Source organism: Nicotiana tabacum, chromosome 2, assembly GCF_000715075.1.
Source record: "Nicotiana tabacum cultivar K326 chromosome 2, ASM71507v2, whole genome shotgun sequence".
Lineage (NCBI taxonomy): Eukaryota > Viridiplantae > Streptophyta > Magnoliopsida > Solanales > Solanaceae > Nicotiana > Nicotiana tabacum.
Genome location: NC_134081.1, coordinates 19,546,917 through 19,555,624, shown reverse-complemented (window position 1 = coordinate 19,555,624; position 8,708 = coordinate 19,546,917).

Sequence of the window (8,708 nt, the reverse complement as noted above, 5' to 3'; positions counted from 1 at the left end):
TCCTGCAATTGCTCCTTCAATTCCTTCAACTCAGGTGGCGCCATATGGCATGGTGGAATAGAAATGGGTTGAGTGCCTGGAGCCAAATCAATACAGAAGTCAATATACCTGTCGGGTGGCATCCCCAGCAAGTCTGCGGGAAACACCTATGGAAACTCACACACAACAGGTATTGAATACATGAAAGGAACCTCCGCACTCGAATCATGAAAATAGGCCAAATATGCTAGACACTCCTTCTCGACCATATGTCGAGCCTTCACATAAGAGATAATCTTACAAGAAGAATAGCCAGGAGTCCCCCTCCACTCTAATTGAGGCAATCCCAACATGGCTAAGGTCACCGTCTTGGCGTGATAGTCCAATATAGCATGATAAGGTGATAGCCAATCCATACCCAAAATAACATCAAAATTTACCATCTCAAGAAGAATGAGATCTATACTAGTCTCAACACTCCCAATAGTAATCATACACGAGCGATAAACACAGTCTACAATAGTAGAACCTCCCACAAGTATGGACATATATACAAGAGCACTCAAAGAATCACGAGGCACAACCTGATATGAAGCAAAATAGGATGACACGTAGGAATAAGTAGAGTCCAGATCAAATAGAACTGAAGTATCTCTATGGCAAACTGGAACAATACATGTGATAACGGCGTCAGATGACTCGACCTCGGGTCTAGCTGGGAATGCATAGAAACGGGGTTGGGCCCTATCACTCTGACCTCTGTCCCTCGGGCGACCCCTAGTTGGCTGGCCTCTACCTCTAATTGCACCTCTAATGGCATGACCTCCACCTCTAACGATCCGATCCCCGCCTCTAGCTGTCTGAGCGGGCTGTGGAGCAACCGGTGCCGTTATCACGGCACGAGAACCCTACTGTGTTTTGGCGCTCGACAATCTAGGGCACTACCTCCCGATGTGACCTATGCCCCCCACACTCAAAGCACTCGCTCGGCTATTGAGGCTGCTGGAACGAAGATTGACCCTGATGGTCTGAATAGCCATTGTAGTAACTCTGAAGTGGTGGCACACTGATATGAGCTGAATGTGCATTGAATGTTGGCTGCTCAGGACGAGACCCATAAGAACCACGATCGCCCAAAGTATTGTGGGCTACCTAGAGAGCTAATAGAATCGGCCTAAGACGATATCCTCTACCAAAAGAACCCTTTCTCCAGATGAGGCACCACTGAAACCACCTAAATGACGAGGCCTCTTATCAGATATCGGACCTCTCTCCTGACAACCAACAATTTTGATTTGTTTAGCAATATCTACGGCCCTTTGGAAAGAAATATCATCCCCAGTCTCCTTGGATATCTCTAGCCTGATACTGAAGGTGAGTTCATCAATGAATATCCTCACTATCTCCCTCTCAGTAGGGAGTAAAACAATGGAATGGCGAGCTAGGTCCACAAATCGAGTCTCATACTGGGTGATAGTCATGCTGCCCTGCTGAAGACGCTCAAACTGCCTATGGTAATCCTCTCTCAGAGTGAAAGGAATGAACTTCTCTAGTGTGATCTCCACTATAACCGTGTTGCGCAATACCTCGTGGCAACGGTCTAAGTAATCTTGTGGGTCCTCAGAAGGTGCACCACTGAGATGTACATAAAAGAGCTTGGTGAACTTATCCAACCTCAACAAGGCCTCAGAAGACATAGCGGGCCTATCATCGTCCTGTGCCACAATAACCGGCTGAATCACCCCAACTGGCTGGGCTGCTGGAGTCTGATATAGGGGAGCCACCTGCTCCGGAGTGTGAGTAGCGGGAGTTTGTTCTCCTCCTCCAACTCGATAAATGGTCGGTGCCACCAGATATGCACCGGTCTGGGCCACACTCTCTATAAGGCCCACCAAGCGGACTAGAGTGTCCTGAAGCACTAGAGTGGCTATGAACCCCTCGGGGACCTGAGTTGGTCCGACGGGTACGGTCTGAGGTGGGACCTCCTCCTCATGATAAATCTAAGGCTCCACTGCAGATGCTGATGCTCGAGCTCTAGGCTGAGCTCTACCTCTATCTCGGCCTCTAGCTCAACCTCTTCCCCTGGTAGTAGGGGGTTCCAGCTCCTGTCCAACTGTAGATGCAGTGCATGTTCTCTCAATATGCGAGAGAACACGAATAGAATGGTTCAATCATCAATGATAGAATGAAATCGCTTGATAGAGAAAGAAAGAATTAAATTATTTTCCTAAACTCCATAGCCTCTGGAAGATAAGTACAAACGTCTCCGTACCAATCCTCCAGACTCTACTAAGCTTGCTCATGATTCTTGAGACCTAGGCAACCTAGTGCTTTAATACCAACTAGTCATGACAGGGAATTCCCACCCTCGGGCCGTGATGTCGCCTAACATTTCACTTGCAAGGTAAGCCAACACTAGCTATATCTATTAACCATTTTAAATAATTTTCTATAATTAAATGATAAGAATGAAACTAAATAGTCTGCAATAATGAAATAAGCTAATAAGTGACGAAATCCAAATACAAATTCCGGAACTGGTGTCACGAATACATGAGCGTCTAGGATACTATATATAATCATCTGAAATAAACATAATTATTTGAATAAAAATAAACAACTAAAAGAAGTAGAAGGGGACTTCAGGGCTGCAGACGCCGTGCAGCTATACCTCAAGTTTCCTCTAAATAGCTGGATTCGAGCAAGTCTACTGAACGCCATTGGGACCAACTCTAGTATCTGCACAAGAAGTGCAGAGTGTAGTATGAGTACAATCGTCCCCATTTACTCTATAAGTGTCGAGCCTAACCTCCACGGAATAGTGACGAGGCTAAGGCGGGTCAATTAAATTAACTTGTATGCAATAATAACTATAATAATAATAATAATAATAATAACATAAAAAATAGGAATGGAAGTAAAGCAGATAATTCATAAATACGAACTCAAATCCAACTAACAGAGAGTCAAGAATAATTAGTAATATAAGCTCTTATAGATTACCAAGGCCAATCCATCAGTCACAAACAATGTAATTTTAAGTAATTAGTTGCGGCGTGCAGCCCGATCCCACTATATCAACTTTAAACAATCTGTTGCGACGCGCAACCAGAGCCCATCATATCATCGTCTGTCAATATCATAATTCGTCCTTATTCTGCCATTTCAACCCATTTCTGTTCATTTTCAATTGCGGCGTGCAACCCGCTCTCCAAACAATTTAAATCAATAATACCAATTCAACAACCCAAATTTACAAGAATTTCTACATCAAGAGAGTAAATGTACGAGGCAAATGAAAAATCACATAATACTCAAAGAATCTCTAACATTTCGTATGTCTCAACTTCAACAACTCATCGGTATCCTCCAATTAACAATTCATACAAGTGTAACTACGCTATGGAAGGAAACAAATATTAAAAAACAATAAGACAAGTAAGACATAAGACAACTCAATATGCAAGTAAAGCAAGTAGAGACAATTTAACAATTAAGCATGAAATCATGGAAGAGATGGACAATTCAATACATGGATAACTAAATGACAAGTAACAATTATGGAATGGAAGTAAAATGCGCACATATCATTCAAGGCATATATCAAGATATACTAAGAAGTAATGGAAACATGGAAGCAAGTAACACAACGACGTATATACACTCGTCACCTCGCATATACGCTGTTCCACACGTAATTCGCATAACATATAACTCAAGGGTTCCTAATTCCCTCAAATCAAGGTTAGACTCAATGCTTACCTTGCTCTATAACTCAAGCAATCACTCAATCATGGCCTTGGCTTTTGAATAAGCCTCCAAACTAACCAAATCTAGCAATTTATTGGCCAAACGATTCAAAATAAGCTTTAGAAACTACCCACAAATGAAAGATGTTCAATTTAGATCATTTTTGAAACACTCAACAAAAGTCAACCCCGGGTTCGCTTGGTCAAAATCGAGATTCTGACCAAAACCCGACTACCCATTCACTCCCGAGTCCGGTTATGTAATTTGTTTCAAAATCCATCCTCAATTCGAGGTTTAAATTCTAATTTTACAAAAATTCCTAATTATACCCAAATCCCTAATTTCTACCATGAAAATCCTAAATTTGATGTTGAAATATTATGAAATGTAATGGTTAATTGATAAGAAAGAGATGAAAGCTACTTACCAATGAATTTAGGAAGAAAATATCTTGAAAACATCGCCTCTACGGTGTTTAGTGTTGAGAAAATATGAGAAATGGGCTAACACTCATTTTTGCCTCTTTTACCCAGCTGCGGATGTCGCAATTGCGATGTCTTATTCGCAATTGAGGACATCGCAAATGCGAGAAAGGGGTCGCAAATGCGAACCCTATCTTAGAAGAGCAGTTGTTGCAAATGTGAAGCAGTCAATAGTGGTCAACGATCGCAATTGCGGCCATTTTCTTCGCAAATGCGAAGGTCCACAGTTCGCAAATGCGAACAAAAATCTCACAATTGTGAGGTTCACCCAATCCAGCCCATGCTCGCAAATGCAAATATTTGTTCGCAAAAGAGAGGCTATCAAATGCGAGACGGATCTCGCAAATGCTAGTTGTATCTCGCAAATGAGAGATATGCAGCACAACACCAGCACTAGCTATTCCAATCTTAACCAAACTCATCTGAAACACGCTAAACTCACCCGAGCCCATCGGGCTCCAAACCAAACATGCACACAAGTGTAATAACATCATACGAACTTGCTCGCGTAATTAAATCACCAAAATAACATCTAAATCTACGAATCAATCCTCAAAATAAATGAACTTTCAAAGTGAAACTTAAGAACACTAGAATCATGTCAAATCAATTCCGAATTGAACCAAATTTTACAGACAAGTTTCAAATTGCAATACAGATCTATTCATGTTTTAACATCAAAATCCGAACCCATTAGCTATGAAGTCAACTTACGGTCAAACTTAGTAATTCTTCAACTTTTAAAAATGCTTGGTTTCGGCAAAATGAGTCAAAACAAGTTAGGGACTACGCACATGTCCCAAATCACGATACGGACCCACCGGGACCGTCAAAATGCTAATCCGGGTTTGTTTACAAAAAATATTGACCGTAGTCAACTCAAGTCATTTTAAAGACAAAAATTCATATTTTCTTAAATTTTTCACATAAAACCTTTTTCGAAAAAAGACTCGGACTGGGAACGCAAATCGAAAAACACTAAACAGCTGAGGTCTCTAAATATTAAAATAGAGGTTAAATCTTAAAATGACCTATCAGGTCATCACATAAATATATGACATTTGAAATTCTTTTATCATTATTATCATTAATTTCTTGATTAATTTGATAAGGTCCTTGATTAAATTTTAAGACATGTCATTGTAATATAGATCATAATAATGAGACTAAAGCTTCTTATAATTTAATCAAAAGTTATTCTTGATCATAGGATTAATTTGGACATTAGCGATCTGGTTAGATTAATATTTATGTGATCGTCTTTATGAGTAAATATTAATTGATCTCATTAGATAAATCACATATACAAATAATGCATATAGAGATATACGATCATTGAACCGACACATTAATGGTTCGAATTACAATAAATTGTCAATAGAATATTCTCTAGAAGAATGTGCTGCAAGAGTTTTCTTTAAATTTGTAACGACCCGATCGGTCATTTTGAGTATTTTAGCCTCGGTCACCTATTTATTTCCTCCTTTATGTTGTATTATTTTTATGTGAATTTCTGGGGGTGTTTGGTTTTGGTTCGGGTGAGTTTCGGAGTGAAATGGGACACATAGTCCCTTAGTTAGAGTCTTAGGTTGAAAATATTGGTCGTAGTTTGAATTTTGTGTAGATTACTCTAGAATGAAGTTTTGACGGTTCCAATAGCTCAGTATGGTGATTTTGGACTTAGGAGCGTGTTCGGATGTTGATTTGGAGGTCTGTAGGTCGTTTCAACTTGAATTGGCATAAGTTAGAAAGTCGAAGGTTTGGAAGGTTGAGAAGTTTGACCGGGAGTTGATAAGGTGGCCAAGAGGCCTCGAGATTCTGGCACATATAGTGGTGCTCGTGCCCCAGTTGCAGCCCGTCATGGTAGAGTCTATGTGAGCCGCCCAGTTCATTCAGCACTTCCAACTTCCAGTGGTATTCCGGTTACTCTCAGGTCTCAGGTTTTACATTATGCACCGGTACTGTCTAGTGCACCTCCTGCATAGGGTGCTTTCAGCGGTCAGTCTAGCCGACCAGGCCCGAGCCAGTTTCAGAAGCCATGTCCTCCGAGAGCTTGTTTTGAGTGTGGTGATACTCGTCACATGGTGAGGGATTGCCACAGACTCAGGAGGGGTGCACCTCCACAGACCACTCATGCTCCACGTCTTCCACCGGGTCCTCAGACTTCACATATCGTGGTTACCGCACCAGTTTCCACTCCACCTGCACAGCTAACTAGAGGTAGAGGTTGGGCGAATAGGGGTCTCTCTAAAAGGGGAGGTCAGTCCAGATGTTATGCTCTACCAACTAGGACAGAGGCGGTTGCATCAGACTCAGTCATCACAAGTATTGTTTCGGTTTGTCATAGAGATGCATCAGTCTTATTTGATCCAAGCTCCATTTATTCCTATGTATCATCTTACTTTGCTCCATCTATGGGTATATCTCATATTTTCTTGAGTTCTCCTATCTATGTATCCACGCTTGTGGGAGATTCTATTATTGTTAACCGTATGTATCAGTCGTGTTTAGTCATCCTTGGTGGTTTTGAGACCATATTTGACCTACTATTGCTCAGTATGGTAGATTTTGATGTTATTTTAGGCATGGACTGTTTGTCGCCTTATCATGCCATTCTTGATTGTCATGCCAAAAAGGTGATGTTGGCTATTCCAGGTTTGCTGCGATTGGAGTGGAGGGGTACCTTGGATTATGTTCCTAGCAGGGTGGTGTCTTTATTTAAGGCGCATCGGATGGTTGGGAAAGAGTGTGATGCATATGTAGCCTTTGTGAGGGATGTCAGTGTTGACATGCCTACCTTGGAGTCAGTTCCGTTAATGACGGACTATCTAGATGTTTGTCAGGTGGATCTTCGGGCATGCCGCCCGATAGGGATATCGATTTTGGTAATGACTTGTTGTAGGGCACTCAGCCCATTTCTATGCCACCATATCGTATGGACCCAGCAGAGTTGAAGGAGTTAAAGGAGCAGTTGAAAGAGTTGCTTGATAAAGGTTTTATTCGCCCCAGTGTGTCACCTTAGGGTGCTCTAGTCTTGTTTGTAAAGAAGAAGGATGGTTCTATGCGCATGTGTATTGATTATTTTCAGTTGCACAAGGTTACGGTGAAGAACATGTATCCATTGCCACACATTGATAACCTATTTGATCAGCTACAGGGTGCCAAAGTGTTGTCGAAGATTGATTTGAGATCAGACTATCATCAGTTGAACATTCGGGATCTGGATATTCCGAAGACTACCTTCAAGACTCGGTATGGTCATTACGAGTTCCTTGTGATGTCATTTAGGTTGACCAATGCCCCGGCAGCATTCATGCAGTTGATGAATAGTGTATTCTAGCCCTATCTTGACTCATTAGTCATTGTGTTTATTGAAGACATCTTGATGTACTCCCGGAGCCAGGAGGATCATGAGCAGCACCTGAGAATCGTGCTTTAGACCTTAAAAGAAAAGAAGTTGTATGCAAAATTTTCAAAGTATGAATTCTAGCTTGATTCGGTGGTGTTTTTGGGTCATGTAGTATCGAGTGAGGGGATCAAGTTAGATCCGAAGAATATTGAAACAGTGCAGAGCTGGCCCAGAGCGTCTTCAACTATTGAGATCCGGAGTTTTCTTGGTTTGGCATGGTATCACCGACATTTCGTAGAGGGTTTCCCGTCTATCTATTGCACCACCTATGACTAGATTGACCCAAAAGGGTGCTCCGTTCAGGTGGACCGAGGAGTGTGAGGAGATCATTCAAAAGCTCAAGACTTCTTTGACTACATCCCCAGTGTTGGTGTTTCCTATGGGTTCGAGGTCTTACACATTGTACTGTGATGCGTCACGTGTTGACCTTGGCGCAGTGTTAATGCAAGAGGGTAGGTTGATTGCCTATGCATCTAGATAGCTGAAGGTTCATGAGAAGAATTATCATGTCCATGACCTGGAATTAGTAGCTATTGTTTATGCCTTGAAGATTTGGCGGCGCTATTTGTATGGTGTCCCTTGTGAGGTCTATACCAACCACCTAAGTCTACAACCGATTGGATGTTTCGGAGCCGAGTCGAGTGCTGGCTTACGTGGTTTCTCAGTCTTCTCTTTATGAACTTATCAGAAAGTGTCAGTATGATGACCCCCATTTGCTTGTCCTCAAGGACACGGTTCAGCACGACGATTCCAAGGAGGTTACTCTAGGGAATGACATTGTGTTGCGGATGCAGGGCCGGTTATGTGTGCCCAATGTAGATGGATTGCGTAAATTGATTCTTCAGGAGGCCCACAGTTCGTGGAACTCCATTCATCCGAGTGCCGCTAAGACATAGTGAAGTATGTACTTCGGTGTCTAAATTGTCAGCAGGTGAAATATGAGCATCAGTGGCCAGATGGGTTGCTTCAGAGGCTTGAGATTCTCGAGTGGAAATGGGAGCGAGTTACCATGGATTTCGTTGTTGGGCTCCCACGGACTTAGAAGAAGTTTGATGTAGTATAGGTAATTGTGGATAGGTTGACCAAGT